The sequence below is a fragment of the Eumetopias jubatus genome, unplaced genomic scaffold (genome assembly GCF_037043125.1).
Source record: "Eumetopias jubatus isolate StellerSeaLion01/CBP00866 unplaced genomic scaffold, mEumJub1_p1.0 scaffold_16, whole genome shotgun sequence".
Taxonomy (NCBI): domain Eukaryota; kingdom Metazoa; phylum Chordata; class Mammalia; order Carnivora; family Otariidae; genus Eumetopias; species Eumetopias jubatus.
Window position 1 is genome coordinate 47,504,385 of NW_028274822.1, and position 12,161 is coordinate 47,516,545.

Consider the following 12,161-nt stretch of genomic DNA (forward strand, 5'->3'; position numbering starts at 1 on the left):
ATATGTTAAGAAAAAAAAAAAGAAGATAGCAAGAGGGGAAGAATGAAGGGGAGTAAGTCGGAGGGGGAGACGAACCATGAGAGATGATGGACTCTGAAAAACAAACTGAGGGTTCTAGAGGGGAGCGGGGTGAGAGGATGGGTTAGTCTGGTGATGTGTATTGGGGAGGGCACTTTCTGCATGAAGCACTGGATGTTATGCACAAACAATGAATCATGGAACACTACATCAAAAACTAATGATGTAATGTATGGTGATTAACATAACAATAAAAAATTTTTAAAAAAAAAGAGTAAAAGACCTGTACTCTGTAAAGTTTAAGACACTTTGATTGGAAGACATTCAAATAATCCAATCAAGAAATGGGCAGAAGACATGAACAGACATTTCTGCAAAGAAGACATCCAAATGGCCAATAGTTGACACATGAAAAAGTGCTCAACATCACTCGGCATCAGGGAAATACAAATCAAAACCTCAGTGAGATACCACTTCACATTTGGCGAGGATGTGGAGAAAGGGGAACCCTCCTACACTGTTGGTGGGAATGCAAGCTGGTGCAGCCTCTCTGGAAAACAGTAAGGAGGTTCCTCAAAAAGTTGAAATAGAGCTACCCTACGACCCAGCAATTGTAATACTCGGTATTTACCCCAAAGATACAAATGTAGTGATCCAAAGGGGCACATGCACACCAATGTTTATAGCAGCAATGTCCACAATAGCCAAACTATGGAAAGAGCCTAGATGTCCATCAACAGATGAATGGATAAAGAAGATGTGGTATATATACACAATGGAATATTATGCAGCCATCAAAAAAATGAAATCTTGCCATTTGCAATGACATGGATGGAACTAGAGGGTATTATGTTAAGCGAAATAAGTCAAACAGAGAAAGACAAGTATCATATGATGTCACTGATACGAGGAATCTGAGAAACAAGACAGAAGATCATAAGGGAAGGGAGGGAAAAATGAAACAAGACGAAACCAGAGAGGGAGACAAACCATAAGAGACTCTTAATCTCAAGAAACAAGACACTGAATCATAGGGGAAGGGAGGGGAAAATGACACAAGATGAAACTGAGAGGAAGACAAACCATAAGAGACTCTTAATCTTAGGAAACAAACTGAGAGTTGCTGGAATGGTGGGGGGTGGGAGGGATGGGGTGGCTGGGTGATGGACACTGGGGAGGGTATGTGCTATGGTGAGCACTGTGAATTGTGTAAGGCTGATGAATCACAGACATGTACCCCTGAAACAAATAATACATATATGTTAATAAAATAAAAAAATTAAAAAATACCCCCCCAAAAAAGACATTCAAGACGACAAAAAGAAATGGAAAGACATTCCATGCTCATGGGTTGGAAGAATAAATACTGTTAAAAAAAAACTGGAGGTATTACAATTCCAGATTTCAAGTTATATTATAAAGCAGTAGTAATTAAAGCAGTAGTAATTAAAACAGTATGATACTGGCATAAAAACAGACACTTAGATTGATGGAATAAAACAGAAAACCCAGAAAGAGACCCACAATTACATCGTCAATCTTTGACAAAGCAGGAAAGGATATTCAATGGGAAAAAGACCATCTCTTCAATTTGGGAAAACAGGACAGCCACATATGAAAGAATAAAACTGGACCACTGTCTTTCACCATACACAAAAACAAACTCAAAATGGATTAGAGACCTAAATGTGAGACCTGCAATCATAAAAATTCTTGAAGGGAACACAGGCAGTAATCTCTATGACATTGCCATAGCAGCATTTTTCTAGATATGTCTCCTGAGACAAGGAAAGTAAACCTAGAAATAAACTACTGAAACATCAAAATAGGGTGCCTGGGTGGCTCAGTGGGTTAGCATCTACCTTTGGCTCAGGTGACGATCCCAGGGACCTGGGATTGAGCCTCGCATCAGGTTCCCCGCTCAGCGGGGTGTCTGCTTCCCTCTGCCCCTCCCTCTGCTCATTCTCCCCCCACCCCTTCTCTCTCAAGTAAATAAAATCTTAAAAAAAAAAAAACACATCAAAATAAAAAGTTTCTGCACAGTGAAGGAAACAACAAAACTAAAAGACAACCTACAGAATGGGAGAACATATTTGCAAATGACATATCTGATAAAGGGTTAGTATCCAAAATATATAAAGAACTTATAAAACTCAACACCCCAAAAATAAATAATCTAATTAAAAATGGACAGAAGACATTAACAGACACTTTTCCAAAGAAGTCATTCAGATGGCTAACAGACACATGAAAAGATGCTCAACATCATTCATCATCAGGGAAATGCAAATAAAAAGTACAATGAGATATTACCTCACACCTGTCAGGCTGGCTAAAATCAACAACACAAGAAACAAGTGCTGATGAGGATGTGGAAAAAAAATGCACTGCTGGTGGGAATGCAAACTGGTGTAGCCACTGTGGAAAATAGTATGGAGGTTCCTCAAAAAAAATTAAAAATAGGACTACCCTATGATCCAAGAATCACAATAGTATTTACCCCAAAAATACAAAACACTAATTTAAAGGGATACATGCACCACTATGTTGATTGCAGCATTATTTACAATAGTCAAATTATGGAAGCAGCCCAAGTGTCCACCGATAGATGAACGGATAAAAAAGGTGTGGTATGTGTATATATACACACATATACACATGGTGTTGGGAAAACAGGACAGCCACATACAAAAGAATAAAACTGGATCACTGTCTTTCACCATACACAAAAACAAACTCAAAATGGATTAAAGACCTGAAACCATAAAAATCCTTGAAGGAAACACAAGCAGTAATCTCTCTGATATATATAAATAGACACACACACACACACACACACACACACACACACACACACACACACACTAGAATATTTTTCCACTGTAAAAAAGAATGAAATCTTGCCATTTGCAAGGACATGGATAGAGGTAGAGAGCATTTCACTAAGTGAAATAAGTCAGAGAAAGACAAATACCATATGATTTCACTCATATGTGGAATTTAAGAAACAAATGAACAAAGTAAAAGAGACAAACCAAGAAACAGACTCTTTAACTATAGAGAAAAAAGTGATGGTTACTATAAGGGATGTTGGTGGGGGGATGGGTGAAATAGGGGATGGGGATTAAAGAGTAAAAAATTAATGGAGATGAAAAAAATTATGGAGATGAAAAAATTAATGGAGAAAGCGAAAAAGAATTTACAAAAAAAGTAGATTCCATTTGTCTTAAGGGATTTACCTCAATAACGGGGGGAAAAACAAAAGTGTTAATATTCTTGAATTACAGTAAGTATCAGAATTAAACCATATCTTTATCTCACAGATGCAAATAGGTATGACGATATAATAAGAGTTTTTAAAACATCAGTCTACAATCTCGAAAAAACCAGAATTGTCTATGTGTCCCAGTTTAGGCAGAAGATACATTTCTAAAGAAATGAAGTCTGTTATAATAAAAATGTGTACATGTTTGAATGTTCAAATTTTCACAACAAAATGTACTAATAGTTTTCAAATGAAAGTATTAGAAGAAGGGAAGATAAATGAGTATTCCTTATGATTATATTATATATTAGAATTTGGACAAATACATAAGGAAAATATTTTTTATTCAGAAGTCACATTTGGTTGCATCAACAATTTATATCCAAAGGGAAAAAAGAAACAGTAAATATTTATACAGAAAATACCCTCAGTAACTTTTTTGAAACATCTTTGGATAGAATTCAAGTTCACCCACTTAAAGGATACAATTCAATTATTTTTAGTACAGAGTCGCACAACCACTACCACAATCTAAGTGTAGAATATTTTCATCACCCCAACAAGAAACAATTACTCCACTCTCCCTCACTCATCCCCACCCCCAAGTAAGCAATAATCTATTATCTGCCTCTATAGATTTGCCTGTTCTGGAGATTTTATATAAATGGAATCATATAATATGTGCTCTTTTGTGGTTGGCTTTTTTCACTTAACATGCTTTCTAGGTTCACCCACGTGGTAGCATGTATCAGGACTTCATTTCTTTATATTGCTGAATATAATTATTCATTGTATGGATGCACATTTTGTTTATCCATTCATCAACTGATGGACATTTGAGTTGTTGCCAATCTTTACTCTAGAAGTAATAACATGGACATATGTTTTCACTTCTCTTGGGTATATTCCTAGGAATGGGACTTCTGGATCATATGGTAAGTCTATGTTTAACATTTTGAGGAACTGCCAAACTTTTCCAAAGTGGTTGTACCATTTTACATCCCCACCAGCAATGAATGAGGTTTCCAATTATACCACATGCTTGTCACTGGCTGTCTTTTTTTATTATTATTATAGGCAGCCTGGCAGACAGGAAATAGCATCTCACTTGGTTTTGATTTGCATTTCTTCATAATGACTTATGATGCTGAGCATCTTTTCATGTGCTTAATGGTCATCTGCATATTTTCTCTGGAGAAAGGTCTCTTCGGAGCCTTTGCCTATTTTTTTAATTGGGATATTTGTCTTTTAATGGAATTGTTAGAGTTCTTTACATATTCTGGATACAAGTCCCTTGTCCCATCTATAACTCGCAAATATTTTTTTCTCCCATTCCATGGGCTATTTACTTTCTTGATGATATCCTTTGCAGCACAAAGTGTTTGATTTTGACGTAGTTCAATTTATCTGTTTTTCTTTTGCTGTTGTGCCTTTGATGTCATGTCTAAGAAGCCGCTGACTAACCCAAGAGTTTAATAGTTTTAGCTCTTATATTTAGGTCTATGATCCAATCGCATTCATTCTTATGTGTGGTGTGAAGTAGGAGTCCAACTTCATTTATTTGCATGTGGCTATTCAATTGTCCCAGCACCATCTGTTGAAAAGACCATTATTTGTCTATCTATTTACCCTTGTCAAAAGTCAGTTGACCTGTAAGTGGAAAGGTTTGTTTCTTGATGCTTGTTGAACTAGAGGTCTACTCTTACGCCGTCCCATGCTGTCTTGATTACTTTGCAGTAAGTTTTGAGGCTACGAGGTATGACTCTTCCAACTTTGTTCTTCCTTTTCAAGATTGTTTTGGCTGTTCCAGATTCCTTAGATTTAGTATCAGTTTGTCAATTTTGCAAAAAAAAAAAAAAAAAGCAAGCTTTGATTTTGAGAGGGATTGTACTGAATCTGGTAACTCAATTAAGGGAGTACCGCCGTCTTAACAATACCAAGTTTTCTGATATGTGAACATGAGATGTCCTGTCAGTAATATCTTAAGAACTGCCTTTAAACTGCTTCAATTTGCCTCATTATGGAAATAAAAAGAAAACTATGCAGCAGAACACGCTGCTGAGACCATACAGAAAATAATGAATGATTATACTCTGGACCACTATTTCTTGAGTATAATCTCTTACCACGTAGCAGGAGCTACAGAACCATTCATACTCTTTGATTCTAACAATGATACCACTGGAGCTATAACCCAAAGAAATAACTTGAAAAAGAAAAGAAAAATATGCTAGCTATTGAAGTACTTACTCTCATAGTGAAATACTGGGAAATAATAGAGAAACAACAATGATCAAATATCTCAACAATTTCCCAACAAGGAAATATCAAATTATTAACACAACAGATATCTAAATAGTCTGTATACCAGTTACTTAAAAAAAAAAAGATATTAAAACAGATTTGTAAATGAAATTGCATGAAGTCTCATGTATATATTAAAGATCACAAAATAATTTGAAAACAGCTTAGAATTTAAGTATCACTGGGTTATTTTTATGAAGTCGCTTAACATCTTAAACTATTATGTAGGTGTTTTAAAAGGAGAGGCCTCCCTTGTCAGCTGTAGCATGCAGGAGGGCATGCTGTGACAGCCCACTTATTATTACCTGTGATTCAGCATTAATGCTGCTGACTAGCAGAATCCGTTTAGCAATACTGTTATCAAGGACACCTAACAATAGATCATGCATTTAACCCCTACCCTTAGGACTAGGGCCAATGTAGGCAAGGGAAAGCTCATCCTCTTATGCACATGTAGTGAGCTTAGGGATAAAAATCATTAACCTTCTACGTGCTTTTTCAGCCCAACAGCCTGTAATGATAGAGTTGAAAGAACAGCATATGTACTTAACCTATTAGCAATTTGGGTTACTATCCTCTTCTCATTTCAGTGAACAGTTATTAAACTACATGATACAGATTTATCTTGCTGGAAAGTGGAGACAAATATATCCCCCCATCTCTCCTACACCAGCTTGAACCGATCTCTCGTTTTGTGTTCTTCTAAGAATAAATGGCAACTCTATTTTTTGGCACCTGGAGTAATAAAGAGAACCCATGTAGGATGGAGGAAGGGAAGACTACAATTAACAGAACTTAAGGGAATTACATCTCTTCCTGCATCGCCTTTTTCCTGATCCTATAAATAACAACATGACATCATGCTGGCAAGGCCTGCTGTTCAAATACAAGAGGCAGGCTCGCTCTTCGACAGATGCAAAGAAACGCTGCTACCGAACAGCTCCCGTGATCCTGTCCACACGCCCGAGATGAGCGCTCAGGCCTAGGCCCTCCGGGTGTGCGGCACTCCTGTGCCAGCCCCCGCTCTCTACCACTCCTGCGGGCCTCCTGTCTCTTTTCTCTAGCTGATACATTAATCACCAAAGGGATCAACCTCCACTTTTCTGTCCCTGTCACAATCATAAACGGATGGGCTAAAAAGCAGCACAGACCTCCCACTGATTCTGGGGGGCGTCAGTGAAAAATGTCACTTCATCTTAATAAAAGTACAGAGAGAAAGCACTACAGTCCATTTTTTAAAAGGGGCCTCAGACAACTGAAGTCACCGAAAACAACGGGCAGAAAGGTCCACAGACAGGACAAGCGCTGGCGTAGATGTGTGCAAGCCTTTCCCACAGAACTTCATAGCCAGTCGAAGGAGGAGAACCCCAACCCTCTCGGAAGGAGATGGGGCAGCAGACTGACATGAATGTGGAAGAAAGGTCAACCATCAAACCAGTTCCTGCAGGGCTCTGTTCTGGGGAAAGAAACCACATCCTATCACAGGCCTTCTCAGAAGGAAGGGGAGGGAGGGCAAGTACAAAACAGGGGAGCAGACTGCAATGACAAGGCTGCATTTCTCAGCACAAACAAGGTAGCTTCAAATGAGAGAGAGAGGAGATGGTCGGGGGACATACACACATACGAAAGGTAGGGTTCATTGTAGCTTCTTTAGCGTGGCCTCTGTGAGGCCTTGCACAAACTTCCTTTTGTCCTCACGAAGCAGTACTGTGATTGTAATGGTCTGAGAGGCGGTTACAGCCAAATGCCTCAAGGGCCGAGCAGTGGTGGGGGGTGGGTGGTGAGGGGGCATGGGGTGGGGGGCACCGGGGCTCACACCTGCTCATGTGGGCACTCGCTGCCATAAGCAGAGACTCCATTTCAATCCAATCGCTTTTTACCTCCTTTATTCAGTTCACTTCTTTAGAGTCGTACTTCTCTAGCCAGCACATCAGCATCTAAATACCTGCTTCTGTACCCTCCTTAGCAGGACAATCTCTTTATTCCAATTGTGAAGACAGTTTAGCATCTCCTTTCTTCAGAACTGGTTTCAGAAACAGGCACAGGTTCCACACAAGAGAGACAGACAGTCCTTGATAATCAACTTTTTTTTTAAGATTTTATTTATTTGAGAGAGAGCGAGTGAGAGAGGGAACACAAGCAGGGGGAGTGGGAGAGGGAGAAGCAGGCTTCCCGTGGAGCAGGGAGCCCGATGCGGGGCTCGATCCCAGGACCCTGGGATCATGATCTGAGCCGAAGGCAGATGCTTAATGACTGAGCCACCCAGGAGCCCCAATAATCAACTTTTTCTTAAGAAACGACATCACTCTCATTGATCAGTGGATTTCTCATTGATCGATGGATTCATCTGTTCATTCAACAAACACACACTGAGGGCCAGTCTTATTATGAAAGGCCATGACTATTGTTGCCCAAATCCAAACCCAAGGTTTTAAATGCCAGCACTCAGGATATTCAAAAGGTAGGAGTCCCAGATTAGAAGTTTCAAAACAAGAATTCTCAAAATGCTTAACAACCTCATTAGAATGTTTATCAACTTTCATTTATTCAGATATTAAAAATTAGTTTCATTACTAAGTAGTCATGATATAGCATGTGTATATGAAAGTGTATACTTATAAAATCAAATACATACATATATATATTACATACTAAGCAGATGGTTAAAACTAAAGGGGAGGGAAGTTGTGCAAATCTGTACTGTTTAAGGGAAAAAAGAGGACTAGAGAGAAATAAAAACAAGTAATTAAAATGTAGACTTGTGTCAATACTTTTTAAATAACCAAGAAAAATACTCATTCATCACTTGTACGTTAATGGACTTATCACTACCATAGATTTACTGAAAAGTACAAAAATTCAGAAGTAGAGCTATAAATTGACATTTTAAAATTGAGATTACTATACAACATCTAGGACCAACTTCAGGGAAAAGTAAATATAGGTGCCCTATAGTACCTATAGTCCCTCTTGCTACATGCCACCCACTTTGCCAATCATGGGCTCAGTTTTACCGACCGCTTTCAACAGCAAAACAATTTTTTCCCCTCCTAAAAAGGAAAAAAAAAAAAGAAATTTGATAACCCTACTTCCAGGCTTATATAAGAATAATAATAATACCCATCACACACTAGTTATATATCATTTATCCCATGCTAAGGACTGTAGGAACCCATCTGTGCCTCCCAGCAGCATGAAAAGTCACATGGGAGAAGTCAACAAAGACCGGAAAGGTAGTGAGAACACAGGAGGGTGGAGAAGGCTGGAGGTGGGAGCATAGAGACATACAGTGGGGAGAAGCAAAGGCAGTAAAGAGAGAAGATTCTTTCTGCAGTCTGGCTGAAGCTTCATGCTTCAGCAGCCCCAAAGAGCACAGGGGGCACCCCATCCTGACGCACCCCACGCACCAAAGGTGGAACTCCACTGCTAGGTCAAGTTAGGCCGTAACAGCAGGAAATCATGAAACCACGACAGCAAGGGTTATCAAAGGTCAGGACGGGGTGGTTGTGTCAAAGACCCCCCTCCAGCCCCCCCGATGGACTCCAAATTGTCCCAGGGCACATAAACAGTTGTTCATGAAATTAAAGCGAGAGCGGGCAAGTGCACAGGATTTGAAAATAACACAGAAAATGAAAACTAAGCAGCACATATTGAGCTCGTCACCCTGCACGACAGCAAGCTTACACAAAAGCAGCTGTTCAAATTATTTTGTAGATTGACTCACTGAACAAACTTCATGTCATATGACGCATCTGACAAAGTTAAAGCCTGCAGACCGTGTTTTCTCAGTGTTTGTTGATAAAAAGATCTCAGGGGTCCTATCTCTAGCCTAAATGCTTACTGAAAATTAAAAAAAAATTATCTGCAAGCAGATGTGTCAGCAGAGCCCTGTGTTTTCAGAAACCAGGTTTGGGACTTCATAGGCCTTACCAAAAGCCTCTGACAAGAGGGGTGACATCCTCTCTGGGCTGCCCCCCTCCGCAAACAAAGCCTTCTCCACTCCCAACCCCACCCCTGACAGCTTCCTCGGGGTCACCTGGGAAGATAAATGAAATGCTGCTGTCTGGGCACTGTGAGGACAATCCCAGTAATATTCCAAGTTAGCCCCAAATCCTTTCATCTTCTGGGCCTCGGGGAAGGGCTGAACAGAAACCACCGGGCACATTCCCTTGGGCCTGAGGCTACAGCTCACTAATTAGAAGCAGAAACACATCTTTTTCTTTTTTTTTCAAAACCAAGCATCAGTTCGGCAAGCAAGCTGCTTCATGGTGAAGTGGTCCTAACATCTACCACCCACACTCAGATCACAACTCTCCCCCCTTGAAAGAGCCCAAATGCCTACCAAGAACTGTATAATGCCAGCTATGTACCTCCCCAAACTGTATTTAGAAGGGTCCTCTGATGGTTGCGGCTTCCTCATTTCTAGGACCATCCCAACAACAGTGAATAACCACTTACTTTTACATCCACTCAGTCCCTGACAGGAATGAACTGTGGCACAAACTAAAACCATCACAAATTAAGTGTTTGGTGGGGGTGGGGGGGATGGGGGGGTGAGAAGGCATCAGTTTAGCTAAAAGTTAAGCATTTTTGTTTTAAAATTAAAAATTTACGAAAATGGCAAGCTTAACAAGAGATAAACCCTTACTTTTACATTTCTATTTAACAGCTTCAAAATCCAATTTAGAGCATTCGTTGATCTGGGGGAGTAAAGAGAGAGAATTCTAACAAATGCCCAATGCTAAGGTGCCTTACTGCACACAACTGTAAATTCTGGCCCTCACCCCTGGCGGCAAATCTGTTAATACTGAACCTAGTCTCATCATGTTCAGAGTTATTCAAAATGTGTAATGCCTGCCCTTTAAGAAATGGACATTTAATGGGGCACCTGGGTGGCTCTGTTGGTTAAGCAGCCAACTCTTGGTTTCAACTCAGGTCATGATCTCGGGGTCATGAGTTCCAGCCCCGCACTGGGCTCATGCTCAATGGGGAGTCTGCTTGAGATTCTCTCTGTCCCTCTCCCTCTGCCCCTCTCCCTGGCTCATGCTCTCTAAAAATAAATAAATCTTTTTTATAAAAAAAAGAAATGGACATTTAAGAAAGGACTGACCCTGTAACCAAACTTCCATGCAAAAATGGTCACTGAAGTGAGAAGGCTTAGTCAGTTTCAAATGTCCTTATACAGTGTGATTTTGTCCTGCACAAACCCAAGGGAGCAGAGAAACTTTAGTAAACTGAACATCCTTCCCTACATGGAAGACCATAACCCTGAGCTTAAAAGGAAAGAATGCTAACGAAAAGACTGGGCTGCATAAGAAAATGATCAGAACTATGTTTCTAAGGCAGCGAGGGGAAAAAAGGGAGAAACAGAACTGAAGGTTCACAGGCCTGACTGCAAAGAAAAACAGTTTCAAAATAATGAGAAAAAAACCAATTCAGACATAGGTGCAAATAATTCAGATCCCGGTGAGCTTTCTGTACTGTTTCGATTATAAATCATCAGGAGAGTCTCTAAAATACAACTTCCATATGTAAAGGTGAGGAGTCCCCGGATTTAAGGAGGTACTTCATGAGGGAAAGGAATTATTCGAGAAGTAATATACACTTTGTTGCCAACAAAAAAAATCATCCCTGTGCTCACAAAAGCATTCCTAAGCAAGAATCTTCAAATGCACTCATGGCGATTCTTGGGGGCTGACTTCTAGAATCAACTGTGCTGCAGAGCACCCGGTTACCTGGAGGACAGAGGTTGTAGAAAGCTTGCAATGATTCTCTGCAAGCTGCTGGTGCACCTGGCATAACAGCCACCTGCTTTCATGTGCAGGATTTTTTTTTTCTTATACTTTTATTTTTCTTCAAATCCTCATGCCCCCAAGCAAGCAGACGAAAGGAAGAGAACAGAAAGAAAAGAAAAGAGAAGAGAGAAAAGAAAAGAAAAAAGGGAAGGGAAGGGAAGGGAAGGGAAGGGAAGGGAAGGAAAAAACAGATATAAAGAAGGAGAGACCTTCAAAGGCCAGGGTGTATTCTGCTTCTGGAGTGAGACAGCCTGGCCTCATTCACTGGGTGAGCCTGGGAAGTCACTTGAAACCCTCCTGGATCCCTTTTTCTATAAAACACAGAGGACATTTTGTATCTATGTCCTAGGATTCCTCTGGGGATTAAATGGGCTATCATGAATAAAGCGCCTGGCACGGGATTAGCCCAAAGGAAGCCCATGAAAAAGCAACAAAAGTTACTACTCTTTCAAAGCTGATGGGGTCCTTGCTATTTCACGCAGTAACTTATGCATAAATCGTTAACCAAGATGAAAATTTAGAAACAGATTATTAGTAACTCCAGAAAAGGAAAAGGATCATATTTTGTGTTCTTCAATGAAGACATGTGCTAATGCTCCAAGTACGCCAATCTCATTACCCGGGACAGAGCTCACCCCTTCCTCGCCCACATCTCCCGAACAGAAGGTTACTGACTAACATCCTGGGTTCCTGGAAGAGGCTTTTGTAGCAACAGTGCAGCGAAAAGCACAAGAACGAAATGTTCCTTGGCCCAATGACATTTGGGCTCATTTTGACAG

General features: G+C 40.1%; 1 protein-coding gene across 4 annotated transcripts in view; it reads right to left on the reverse strand.

Moving 5' to 3' along the window:
• TTC39C (tetratricopeptide repeat domain 39C) overlaps positions 1-12,161 on the reverse strand; it is a 110,175-nt gene that overhangs the window by 38,832 nt on the left and 59,182 nt on the right. The window lies entirely within an intron of this gene.